This window comes from Tenrec ecaudatus, chromosome 10, assembly GCF_050624435.1.
Source record: "Tenrec ecaudatus isolate mTenEca1 chromosome 10, mTenEca1.hap1, whole genome shotgun sequence".
Classification (NCBI taxonomy): domain Eukaryota; kingdom Metazoa; phylum Chordata; class Mammalia; order Afrosoricida; family Tenrecidae; genus Tenrec; species Tenrec ecaudatus.
The window spans coordinates 13,456,401-13,470,301 of record NC_134539.1 but is presented as its reverse complement, the minus strand read 5'-3'; the positions used below and the strand labels follow the sequence as shown (position 1 = coordinate 13,470,301).

At 41.9% G+C, this 13,901-nt stretch overlaps 1 long non-coding RNA gene across 1 annotated transcript; it reads left to right on the top strand.

The window, feature by feature from the left end:
• Positions 1–830: 830 nt before the first annotated feature.
• LOC142457815 (uncharacterized) lies at positions 831–7,494 on the top strand. Its single transcript, XR_012786391.1, has 3 exons — positions 831–1,719; positions 1,939–2,042; positions 4,025–7,494. It is a non-coding gene; the product is annotated as an uncharacterized LOC142457815 (long non-coding RNA).
• The last annotated feature ends 6,407 nt before the right edge of the window (positions 7,495–13,901 follow it).

Below are 13,901 nucleotides of genomic sequence, written 5' to 3'. Positions count from 1 at the left end.
GGGCTGTTAGAGACGCTTGCCTGTGGCTAGAGTGGATCTGCCAGTGGTTCACTCTGAGCAGATGCTCTGCAGATGGGTTTGGGGCTCCCACCGCCCCCCACAGCCCTCTACAAATTGGGAGTTCATCATTTTAGCTCTGATCCTTTTCTATTTACCACATTCAAATTTTGTAATCATCACCTTTGGATCACACAAGCTGGTGTGCTTCATCCGTGTGGACATAGTTAACACACCCCTTAGATGGCTGCTTGTTTGAATACAAAACTTTAAGATCCCAGGTACTGTTCCAATTGATAGCCGGGCACCATGTGCCTACTTCACCACACTTTGCTGTAGCACCTTTATCTTCAGGGATCATTTCATGAAAGTGAGTATTGATCAGGGTCATGAAGTAAGAACTATTCTTAAATTGGAAATAGGATGTAGTGCAAGCCCCAAACCCATTCCTGGATCTATGCTCTATTATTATTAATTTTTAACTTGCTTTAACTTGGGAGTTGACACATTAAATTTCTTTTAAAAGTACCTTGTTTTGCCTTTTTATTCTTGATAAGAGGTACAAGGCACAATCACATTCTTTACCTATGAAGTCACAGACCACAGGACTCTAAAGAATTTTACTAATGTAGCAGATGTCTGAGATTTGTGGACCTTGTTAGCTTACCCTCTGACATGTATATGTCTTTCTAGTGTAGTCAGCATAGCTTCACCTCTTGCTCACCGAGTAAAATTAGCAGAAACCACCAATTTAATGCACCAGTATAATATTCAGAGACGTGTCAGGATGGTCCAACGCTCCAAGAACAGTAATGTGAAAGGGAGCAAGGGAATGCACATCTCTGGAAAGGCTTTGAAAGCACATTGCTATCCCAGCTGAGCCACACGCTGTCCTACTATGTTACATCCAAGTTAGAGGTCTTCTTTCTAGAGTCAATTGAATTGTGTTACCTGGCTTTCTCAGAACAAAACAAAACTTAAGGCCAAGTCTTCCTTGATACTTTTTCCTTAGAGAGTGAAACCCCAAGGATCAGAAATTTAAAAAGGAAAGTGAAATAGAGAAGGAAGAAGAACGGATATAAAGTGTTTCCATCCATGTAGTTGCTGCTGAGTTCACAGAGGAAAGGTGTCTTTTCGAGGACTCCGGTTCTCCCAACCCAAGCCAGGCCGGTGCCAACTGCCTCATCTGCATACAGAAGTTGGGCAACAAGGAAGAGCACAGAAGGATCGATGCATTTGAGTTCTCGTGTTGGTGAAGAATATTAAAAGTACCATGAACTGCCAGAAGAAAAATATTTTTCTTGGAAGAAGTACAGCTAGAATGTTCCATAGAAGTAAGGCTGGGGAGCCTTTGTTTCACCTACTTTGGACATGTTACCAGCAGAGGCCTGTCCTTTGAAAAGGACATCATACTTGGTAAAGGAGAGAGTCTGTGAAAAAGAGGAAGACCTTCCACAAGAGGAATTGATGCAGCGACTGCAACCGTGGCTCAAACAGACCAATAATTCTGAGGATGAGGCAGGGCCAGGTAGTGTTTTGTACATAAGGTCAGTGTGAGTCAGAATTGACCCAGTGACGCCTAACAGGTTCATTGAGTACTCAGTCTCATGGAAGCATTCTACAACACGGCCTGTGAATTGTAGAGGAAAGTACTTATTTGCAGCTATTCTTGTCCACACCGAACAGTTTGCCTCCCTGAGATTTCAACTCCCAAGTGCATCGGTGGGTCTCTTGGTGAACAATGCCTGGTTGTAAATAATGTATCTTTACAACAGAAGGCCAAGGCTTTAGGTTGGCTGTGTTTGAGCTGATGTGAAGTCATTTAGAAAACTGGTCATCACAAGAGAGAGACCACGTTTATTTGTCAGTAGTCTATAAATACCGCATGAAGTATTTGATATATGTTGCTACTCATGAGTCTTTAAAACTAATATTTTCCAGGCATGTAGAATATTCCAGGAGCTCTGCTAGAACTGTTGCTATCGACGGGGCTGCTAACTACAAGATCGGCAGTTTGAAGGTACCAGCTGCTCCATGGAAGAAAGGTGAGCCCTTCTACTCCTGTAAGGAGTTTCAGTCTCAGACGCAGCTCTGTCCTGTGCTATGAGGTTACTGTGACTCGGAGCTGACTCGATGCCTGTGAGTTTGAGTGTTTGAGCATAATATTCTAATGTATGGTTGTGGCCTGATAAATTAAAACATTTCCCAGTTGTTAGATTAAGTTATTTCCCCTTTGTTTTGACCATATTTCTCAAACTCGTCTTGGAAACTTTGCCCAAAGCATCTTAGTATTGATCTCTGCAGTCTCTGGATTTTACCATCAGGCAGCCCTGCATGTTTGCTTTTATCTTATTGTGGTTTGGATGTGGCTGAAATAGGAAAATCTAAACTCAATCCAAATTGGGTTTTTGTCCCCTCAATGGTGTGACTATCTAATGAGAGAGAGTTATAGGGTCTACTTTCCGTGCGGTGCTTCATTTGAGGTCTATTCATTTCTTTAAGATGTGTTGCGTTCTCCTTTCACACCGAGGGTGGCACCAGCAGCTGCATTACAAAATGAAGGCTGTATAACTGACATTCCCAAAGAACCTCGAGCCTGGCGCTGAGAATGATTATCTAACTACAAACACCCAAAGTCTTCTAACCCCTACTTTTCAATATTTCCCATCTGGGCAATTCTTTCCAGACAAGGAAAATGGAAACTTGTCTTTGCAGCCGTGAGGGTTGTGCTATTCATGTGAAGTATCATGGTTCTAAACTTTGGGGAAAGGTAGCAAGATCATGCCATTTGTGTCCCAGAATGTTTGGGATGACTGGATTCAAAGTGTCTCTGCAGCAGTAACGACACCACCTAGAGGGAACATAAAATGTCATTTTCCAAACCTCTCATTGTGCAGTTGCCTCACCTAGGACATGTCCTTTCTGCCGGGATGGTGCTGTATCAGTTCTTATTTTATCTTGTCCTGGAGTGAGTTTGTTAGTAGGAGTCAGCACATTTTCGCTGGCCATAAAACATTCTAATGTTGATCTAAAGCTACCCTATGAGCCGAAAAATAGGATCTTATACCGCAATTGTGACAGTGATAGAATTTCAGGATGAAAAATGTAAACGGGATCATGTTCCTTAATTAGAATCCGTGTAGCCACCGAAGCACGTATTAAACACTGTGGCTGAGCACCTTGCTGCAGTTTGGCATCAAGCAATGCTTCCTATAATCACCTAGGCAACAATAGGCTTTCTTTAGTGGGCGTTTTTCATTGCGGAGTAATGTTGTCGTTCCATAAACCTGAGCGGGATCTCGCAGGGATTACTGGAGTCTGTGAGTTTAGAAAATCACACTGCTCTTATTGCACTTCCTTCCCTAAAGTGATTAAAGCCATAAAACCTGAGGAAAATGGGACAGAGGACAAGGGGAAGCAGCCAAATTGATATTGGTTCAGGGACTTCTCAAAGCAATAAGGCACGATTCTCACGGCTCTCTCTCTGCCTCTCCTTTCTTTAGCTTGCTTTTTCTGTTTTCAACTCCATAGTTCAATGATCTATTTTTCCACTGCTTAATATATTTTTTAATCTGCCTTTCGTTTTGTCTACTGTCTTCAATTCCTCATCTCCTAAATGATGTTACAGAAGAAGAATTTGCTTAGAGGTGTTCTGTCAGCATGTTGGAACGTGGTTGGTGACTTATAATCAAGCCTGTTGTTCAGAAGACATAAATGTATCAATTTGCACCAAAATATGTTTGCTTTGTTAAGTATATTCCAGATTTGTTTGTTTGTTTTTTAAAGCAATACACAGAAAAATAAGCTTTTTCAATAGCGATCCTTTGTTAGGCTTATCACATGGCTGCATGTTTCTACTGTCACTGAAACTCATGAATAAGATAGTAAAATTCAATGATTTATAAAATCGGGGGATAGGGTCTAAGATGCGAATTTGTAATTTCCATTTTCTATAGTGTATGGCTGGTCGATAACTCTGGCCATTAATTCAATGTACCTTTGACTTTGGGTTTTTCTTCCTCTGTAGGTTTTGTTTCTCTTTTCGACCCAAATGGCTTCTTGTCCACTTCGTCCCATAAAGAAAGCCTCTGAAATTCCACCTCGGATTGTAGGGACAGAGGAGCCCATGTGTTCTCACCCCAGGTTGCTTTGGGAGACGGCTCGGGAGAAAAGCCTTGTTTTGTTCCCAAGACAGTGGCACCTGTCCAGTAATGTGTCCAATGTGTCAGGAATGTCTGACTGGAGCCCTTCATTATCCTATCTTAGTGAACTAATTTGCCTGGAGGGGGAATGGTGCATTACGATGGAGAATGAATTGCACGTTGTTTTGTACCTAGTGTTCACACAGCGTCTTCCTTGTAACATGCATTCCTGGCATTTCTTCAGATTATCTACCTGGCTAGTGAGCTGGCGAGTCAGAATTAGAGAAGCAACCTTGGAGAGTTACACATCGAGGATGTCAGCTACTCAAGGAGTTAATCACAGATTCTATCAGGAAACCTTTTTTGTTTTACAGGGACTAATTATTGCAAACTACTTCTGTGTTGGCTCCTGGGCCACTCCTCCGATTCCAGGCCTCCAACCAAACTGAGGGGGGATAGAGTGACACGTGAGCAGATATCAATTTAAAGAAACAAAGTAGGCCATTTTGAATAATATCATGTGCAGCCGATCCGCTGAAGGTGTTTGACCTTCCTGCAAGCCCATTCCTCACACCTGTCTACTGGAGTTCCTTTCTAGCAGCCATATTTGCTCTGGTCCCTGGTAGTGACTAGCGTTGAACACCCTACTGAAAAGGGGTCAACTGGACTCTGTGTCTGTGTTTCTCTTTGTCTTAAGAACTCCGGCCTGTGGGAGAGTCATACACTCCCACAGAGACTCCGCAAGTGGAGAGAGTCAGTCGTCACTGCAGAACGCTGACAGCATTTCTCAACTAGCTGACGTCCTTTGCTTTTTCTGTTTGCGCTCGCTTGTCAATTGTTTGTAGTCAGAGAATCTTGATGAGTGCTTAAAGAAATATAGGTTGATATCTTTCAGGTTCCCGTTAAAGATAGCCCTAGATGAAAAATTTTGCACATAAAATGGCCAGAGGGAAAGCACCTTCTTTCCAAAAAATGCAGCAAGTGAAACAATAATGAAGAACTTGTTTTGCATGTTGCCTCATGGAAGCTTCTGGGAACTAAAAAGCAGAAGACATATTGAAAACATCCAAGTCTCTCAGCAGCATGCATCATCAATAGCAACTTTCGCTGGAGTAATTCAGGATGAGTTGGGTTGGAACCAATATTTACATAGGGGGAAATTCAGTAATGCGATGTTATGGCAATCATTATTTGCGAAAACAGATGTATCATTACAAATCACAGTCTCCAAAGACAGAATTCATAACCAAAGCTATTTGAATTACTTAGCACCTCCCTGTTTTATGATTATTTGTTTGGGGGAGGGTAGTATCAAGAGAAAATATCTAAAAGCAAAGAGCTCTTCAATTTCTAAGGGAAAGGAAATTGCTCTCCGTGAGTCATAATATCTCGTGGATATTAAGTGGATGCTAGCAAGGTCTCTTGGATCTTTCTCTTTGCTTCTCCAACAGTTCTATCCCAAGGATATGTTTCAGAGGTGATCGATAACTAAAGACCTAGCAGGTCTGAGTTCCCTTCTCCTCACTGATGAAAATAATTTTCAAATTTCTCTGTAGTCACCATGTATTAGAATCAAATTGGTGGCAGTCAGTTTTGTTTTTTTGATAATGGATAGGGTTGTGTTGCTAGGTACCATTGAATCAGTTCTGACTCATAACAAGAGACCCCATGTACAACAGACAAAACACTGCCTGGTCCTGCCCCATCCTCACAATTATCATCATGTTTCTACCTATTGTTGCAGCCACAGCGTCAATCCATCATGTCAAGGGTCTTCCTCTTTTTTACTGCCTTTCTATGTTACCAAGCATGGCACCCTTTTCCCGGGATTGGGCTCTCCTGATGACATGTCCAAAGTACATGAAATGCAATCTTGATATCCTTGCCTCTAAGGAGCCTTCCGAGTGTACTTCTTCCAAGGTTTGTTTGTTCTTCAGGTAGTCCGTGGTACTTCCAAGAGTCTTCACCAGCACCATAATACATAACAACATGTATTTAGTCTGCTTTTCTATCACTTTAGAAATAATATGTTTGCATAGAGTTCTTAATTCTTTCCAAACGCGTATGTAGCCATTGATTTTTTTCAATCCCCACTGCTATTTGTTGTACAAGTGCCATTTCCTTCCTGGAAATTGTGCGTGGATATGGAAATGAGTCATTGAACTTGTCCATACTACTATGGCGAGGCTTATGGAGGATGAGACAGTAGGTATGCATTTGCTGGAGGATAGACCCTATCGAGGACATGAGCACACGGACTGTCAAAAGGTTAGTGACACTTAGCATGCTCTGTTAAGGATGGGAAAACTAATGAAAATGACTATATTGGCTGCCTTCAAGGTGGTTCCTAGTCACCGTAACCCTCTCGGACCCGGGTTGACTGCCCCAGAATGTGTCCAAAGCTGTGATCTCTCTCCTCACATCTTTCTCCCGAGGAGCAGACAGCCACGTCTTTCTTCTCAGGAGCAGCTGATGAGTTCAGATCTCAGACCCGTTAGTGAAAAGCTGAGCAGTTAGTTCATCAGTATGTCACCAAGGCCCCGCAGGGTGTGGCAGAGTGTTCTTATTCAGGCATGTGGAGTAGGAAGGCAAGGAATCTCCATGATGTCATCTTTACTTGAAAGGTTCTGCCCCTTTAGGGTTTTCTCTCGAATCTTGTCGTTCAGTGCCAATCAATTGGTTTCAACCCCTAGTGACGCTGGGACAACAGAGCAAAGCATGTATTGACCTCACAATTGTTTCTACATTTGAGCCCACTATGGCAGCCACTGTAGCTGTCCGTATCATTGGGGTTTGCTCTTTCCCCCTGAACCTCTACTTTAGGAGACATAATGTCCTTCTCCAGGGACTGGTCCTTACCGATAACATAGCCCAAGTATGTAAGACAAGTCTTAGGACAACAGAAGCAAAGTCATCTAGGTGTGTTACGTAGGTATAAAATCACTGTCGAACACCTGCTGTGGAAGCTGCTTTCCTTAGTGTCCAGGGGCCTGCAGGTTTCCAACTGAATTACTTTTACTCTGCTTCAAGTACACATCAAGATAGTTAACCCTGTCAATGGCATTTCCCAACATTTCCCCCTAAGTCATGCTGCTTGATGTCTTTAGAAATTCCATGAAAGCCATCTGTAGTTTCTACTCATTCTTCAAATTTCTGCTCAAACTCCATTTCTCCTTCATCACAGCTGGCAAAATCCCTGTGCTTTGTTGTTTTTTTAAAGAAACACTTTTTATTATAATGTATAAAATATCAGATGGAAGAGTACAAAACCTTGTAAAAGAATGATTGTAAATCTCATGGAAATAACAAATAATAATAGTGTACCGTCAGCTCCTATTTGTACTTTCTAGATCATATCCGGCCTTCCTCTTCTGTGCAGGCCATCACTGACTTGATCTTGTGACAATCATGTCTATTATTTATTTGTTGTTTTATTTTTACTATGGATGCATGCTGCTCTAAAAAAACAGTTTGCTTGTTTATGTTTAACTTTATATAATTGAATTTTACTGTGTGTATTTTGGATTCTTTTGCTCAATATTGGGTTAATAAGCTTCATCTCTTTTGCTGCTTGAAGCTATACTGAATTGAATTGTGTATAAGACAAAGCTGTCTAAAAAGTCCCTGATGTATTTATTCATGCCACTGCCAGTGGTCATTGGGACTCTTTACATTATGGGGCTGGTAGCCACATTCGTGAGCAGGTATCCTGGTGCCCCTAGGCCTGACTACTTGATGCGGTCTCTTGGTGGAAGTGTCCTGGTAAACTCCTGTGTGGGTATCTAGGTGCTCAAGTGGGTGCATTGTTTAACTATTTGAACTTTGTTACTTAAAGATGAGCTCATATGCGTTCCTTGTTTTAAAACATGATCTTAAACTAATTTCAATTATAGTATTGTATTCCCAATTTATAGAAACATACACATACCTTTCTCTCTTTCATGGCCTTCGGGTTGAACTTAACTTGTTTCTATTAGATATAAGGCTATAATGAGTATCTCTGGGAATATATACATATGTCTATTCTCTATGTAGAACATTTCTATAGAAAACATATACTTACTGGAAACCTCAGGTCACAAGGTACAGACATTTAAAGATATTTAAATGACTTGCCAATTTCACCTTAACTGGTTGTTTTCAGTAGAAAGGAGTTGTGAGAGTGAGATTCAGCTTATTAGTTGACTCTTAAGATCAAATAATTGTCATATGTTAACCATTTATCCATGAATTCTTTTTTAAAATAGTTTTTGGGCATCTAATTCATGTATAGCACATTTTAATAGTGCAATCATATTAATCCCTGAATTATTTGAGCTCTATCTGGAAGGTGGGTGCTCTTTCATCTTCTTCTTGGCTGTTGGCTCCTGCTTACTTTTTTCTCTCTAATGAAAATTTTGGCAAATTATCCTCAGGGATATATACCAGACCAGCTTTCTAATTGAAACATGAAGTTTCTGGATTGTTACTTTTGGGTAAGTTAAAAAATAAAGCTACAAAATCATAGAAACCTTTACTAGATTAAACAAACAAAAACGAAGCCATTGTTTCTCAACACATCCCCCATCTGGATTAATACACCTCTTCAGGTTATGTTTCCATCTTGAGTGGCTTCTTGGGTTAATGTAAGGTCAGCAGTTCAAAACCAGCTCAGTAGAAGAAAGATGAGACCCTTGACTTTCGTAGAGTTATCGTCTTGGAAACCCACGGAGGCAGTTCTATTCTGCTCGATAGGGTTGTTATGAGTCAGAATTGACCTGCTGGGAGTGAATGAGAACACGTTCCTGAAGAATTCTGTCCCTCTTCGATGTACACATCTGGACAGTAGTTTTGCATTCTCTAAGGACCAAAGTCATGCTCCTTTTCAATATTTTTTGAGTTCAAGAAACAAAAAGAAGTCTGAAGGGGCAAGGATGGGGATGTAGGGCGGACACGGGCAAGTTTCCCAATGAAATTCTCTCTGACAGCCTCGCTACCCCCAAAGAATGAGCAGACACTTTGTTGTGCCAGGAGAACAGTCCTTGGTTCAAGGGCTCGCCTTTTCCCACCAATGTAGCTTCCCATTTTCTGAAAATTTCTCCCAATAAATCCATGTGATCATCTCATTGCGTTTCAGAAAATTGGTAACTATTACCATTTGAACCCCCCTCCACCTCCCCCCCAAAAAAACAAAAACAGGAATCTTCTGAGATGATTTTTTAGTCTTGAATTGAGCTAGCGCCACAGAGCCTTTGGGACCCGGGATGTAGAATGGACATGGCTAGAGGCAGCAGCTCACTGGACTCAGTGTGACTGAGAGAACCTGTCTGCAGGGCTCCACAGGTCACCGAGGGACGTTTCATCATGTCTTGTTTGGAATGAACCATGTATGTGTGAACCAGAACCTCAGTGGCAGTACTTTTTTACTTACCCTCATATATAATAACAATCCACTTGGTAAGAAAGGGAAACATTCGAATAATCATGTACCATAGTTGCTCAACCACTAACCATCTTAAAAACAGACAAATGAACCAACTCACTGTCATCAAGTCTACTTCAACTCAGTGACCCTACAGGGCAGTGGAGAGGTGCCCTGGTGAGCTCCGAGTGGTCAGCAAACTCACTTGTAGCTTCTATGCCAGTGAAACTAACACAAAAACTAAAACTCGCTGCCATTGTGAGTTGATCAGACTCATACTGACCTTATAGAACAGGGTCAAACTGCCCCCTGTGGATTTTTGAGACTGTAACTCGTCCTGGGTGTAGAAAGCCTCATCTTTCTGCCTTGAAGGGGCTTCAAACTACTGACCTGTGATTGTCAGTCCAATGTGTAGGCTCTACACCCCCAGGGCTCCCCTGAACAACGAGTCACACTTCACTAAATATCCCTGAAATGTAGTTAGATGGATACACCCACAAACACACATGTGCACACACATGCATAATCACACATAAAGGAAAGAAAACAAATTCTTGAAGCTTAATACTGAGAAAAAAGTCTGTTTTGCCTGTCTCCAGCAGCTGATTCTATTCTACCCAAATGCACTTCCCTGTTTACAGTATCATGTATCAGACTTCTCAGGCTGGCCACACATGTTCGTCTCACTGACTTCCTCCAGTGATTTGAACCAATGGTTACATATGTGTGTGTGCTGGTGGGGAGGGGGAGTGGGCGCAGGCAGAGATGAAAAAGGGGACCGCTCCTTCCCCCACATCAAACACCTGCAAGCCTCCAACACTGGTGTGATTGTGGTGCAAAAAGCAATGAAATGACGATTATAAAATGAAGGGCCAAGTCCACGCCTAATACTGCAAACTGAGTGAGTTCAGCGGTCTTGCCTCAATGTTCTCTATAGAATTCACACAGGAAAAATTGAAAAAAAAAATTCACACAGGCAGACCAACCTCATGTATCTTGGGTTTGTGCCACCCAATTAGAACGAGGCCTCCTTTATCTGCATCAGCCCACTCCTCGGCCTTTTGCTTGTATAACAGAGAAAAAAAAACATATACATAGGCACACAGCTATGTGCCGGTTTGTGCTTAGTTGTATTTACATATTTGAAATCAGCACTCATTCGTAATGCTAATAACACTTTTTAGTAACGTCATGGGCTCCACCTTAACCTATAAGTTAATGTTAAAGACGCAAGGTAATTCAAGCTCTTGTCTTCCTGAAAAGGATCCTGCTAGCTCGCCAGACACCAGTGTTCTATGGACAGGCCTTCATTCCCACAGGGCCTGTGTGCTTCTTTTTGGTGGGGTGTGGAGCTGGCTCACTGCAGAGGGGCCTCTTGGAGTTCCAGGAGGTTCAGTGAAATCAGACAGCTTTATGTAGGGTTTTAAGCGTGGCGTCCTTATCTTCACAATAATGTCACCCCAATAGAGACCGGATGTGTAAAAGGCCAATGACTTGCTCCATGCCTGCTTTCCTTTTCTCCAGGTTCTCCTTTGTCTTTGAACAGATGTCACAGAGGAAACAAAACTAATTTAGAGGCAAGAGAGAACTGAGGGGATAGAAGTAAAGCCTTGTGTCATCATTTAAAGTCATTTAACTAATCTGAGGAAATCTACCCTAGAGTCACATGTAAAATATGTATTACCTCTTCAGTGGCTCATGCACACTCTTTAGGACTGCTTACTAAGTTTGTGTTGTTGTTTCATGTCACTGGGTCATATCATCCCTGTGTACAACCGAATGAGTTTGGCTGAGTACATATTTTGATACTGTCTCACTTCAGTAGACACCTCCTGTTGCTATTTCCGTGAGCTCAAGTGTTGGGAGTCTCCAGATGAAACCCTTTGGGATGTTGACAATCTCTACAAATAATTCTCTCCAGGAAATTGTGCATTGCAGTAAAAAGGTATCTCTTGAAGTTCTTCCATATTTTCATCGTACCATAAACCTCAAATGGCACCAGGGAACCCTTCTGAAGTGTCTTTAGTGATGCTGAACGTGCTCCCAGGAAGCAGAGAGAAGTCATAACATAGCAGCACAAAACTGAATGAACCATAGATTGATACCTTCAGTGGCAAGTGCGCTTTATTCCCAGATAAATGACTCCAGTCTAAGGATCATTGTAAAAAAGAAAGGATATTCACAAAAGTTGTCCCTGCAATAAAGCTAGGGGGAGTGAAACCATTGCACTTTCTGAGCAGTACCTTTTACCTCAAACTGAAATGCAGTTTTTATGTGGGTGCAGTTATAGGAGACATACGTCCTACAAAATAGGTGCTGGTCAACTGTTTTGTCATCCGTAAAGCTGCCAGTCAGCAGGCGGCTCTGAGTAACTAAGTTTGGTGTAATCAGAAGTTGTTTGTGGACTTGACCTCTACCCAGGATTGGTGCTCAGGACCCCAGCTTTGTTCAAGATTCAACTGTAGATTTGGTCACCCATCCTTGGTCCCCATTACTCAACCGCCAGACTTAGCAGGGTCTGTCATGCACAGCTGTTCTTGTAGGTTCCATCAAGTCATTCTGACTCACAACGACCCTCTGTACACAAAGCAAAACACTGCTGCGCCCTGCACTGTCCTCACGATTGTTCTTGTGTTTGAGCCTGTTGTTGCAGTCTCTGTGTCCATCCATCTTGTTGAGGGCCTTCCTCTTTTTTCACGGTCCCTCGACTTTGCCAAATGTGATGTCCTTCTCCAGGGACTGGTCTCTCTTGAGAACAGGCCCACAGTACAAAGTACGTGAGACCAAGTCTTGCCATCCTTTCATGTTCGAAAGGTGTTCAAAATTATAAAATACCTGCATAATTAAAAATTGCAGGTGCAATATCATAGAAAATAAACCTCTAACCCCACAATGCATGGCATAGATCCAGAAGGTTTTAAATGAAAGAATCAACACTTTTGTCTGCCAATTTTTAATCAAGTAAGTTCTTTAAGATTCTAAGAACGAGTATGTCGTATAAACATGTGAAATAAAGTACCGGAATCAGAAAGATAAATGAAAAAAATAACAAACCTCAGACCTAAATAGTGTGGATTCCATTGGAGCTGTCTGCCTAGATTGTTTGGAACCTAGACATATTATCTCAAGTCTTAAAGTGGAATGGAGTAGTTCTTGTTCAGGGAGATGAAAAGGAATCTTGATGAATAATCTTTGAGGGAAACACGAAGTCAGCTCCATTCCATTCCAGTGAATCAGATTACGTGTGATACATTCAAGGCCAGAAGTCAGCAGGCAAGGTCTAGCTTTCAATAGCATTGTGTCATGAAGTACAGAGTCTCTTCATAGTTCACACAGCATCCTAAGAGAATCTGCCCATTTTTTGGCACATAGGAAGAAATGGGATGGACCATCTAACTTTGATGCTGAATCCAATCTTCTGTGGTTTCTTTTAATTCTCCTGCTTGGAACAGAGATGAATAAAGTCATACATATTCTGGCCTCTGGCCTTCAGCACATCAAAAACTAAGGGAGTTCGCTACCTCCAAAGCAAGTATGCTTTCTTTTCCTGTACAGATTTAAGGTTGTATCAAAGGCGATCCAATAGGAATAGTATGAAATCAACTTGAATTATCTGTCCAGGAATAACTAAGACGAAAGCTAGCGTAGTAACACAATACAATGGAAATGCAGCCCAGGATCTGTCTCTCTGCCTACAGGGGCTACAGTAGTGGATTTTGATCTTTTCTGTGCAGTAAACCAAAGTGAGAGTCCTCAGAAAGAAATGTGCCTGCCCCTTATAATTTTTTATGTGCATATCCATCCACACTAAAAATATGCATGAATACATGCATTTTCTTGGTGTGTCGATGTTAGTTCATGCATTTTCTTGGTGTGTCAAATCTCTAATCTAGACAGTTGATGGAGCGATGTGTCTGTACCCACCCTCCCATATGCACCAATGGAAAAAGGTGAGCAAACTATGAAGTACAGCTGCTTGAAGGCATTGGAAAAAGTCAACAAGTGATAGAAGCTGGATGAGTATGCACTTTGAAGGCCTGCTCCTGGAAAGAGGAAGAATGGTGTGTTTGTAGTGTCCTTGCCCAAGGATGCCACCCTAATCCCACAACTGTGATGATAGAACACTTTGGCTGTTCTGTTCTGCCTAATGGTGGCAAAGAAAGGAGGGTACTACTGAGCAATCAACTAGAAATGTATAAGGGGATTCTGGAAGCAAAAAGACCAAGAGTAACCCAGATGGATGTAACCCTGGGTTGGCATCTCTGCAATACCGTGCAGGTCCTAGAGGTCAGTGAACAAAGAGACAGGGACTAGAGAGGAACCTGACCTTGAAAGACACTGCTACCATCCTGAAAAGTGAT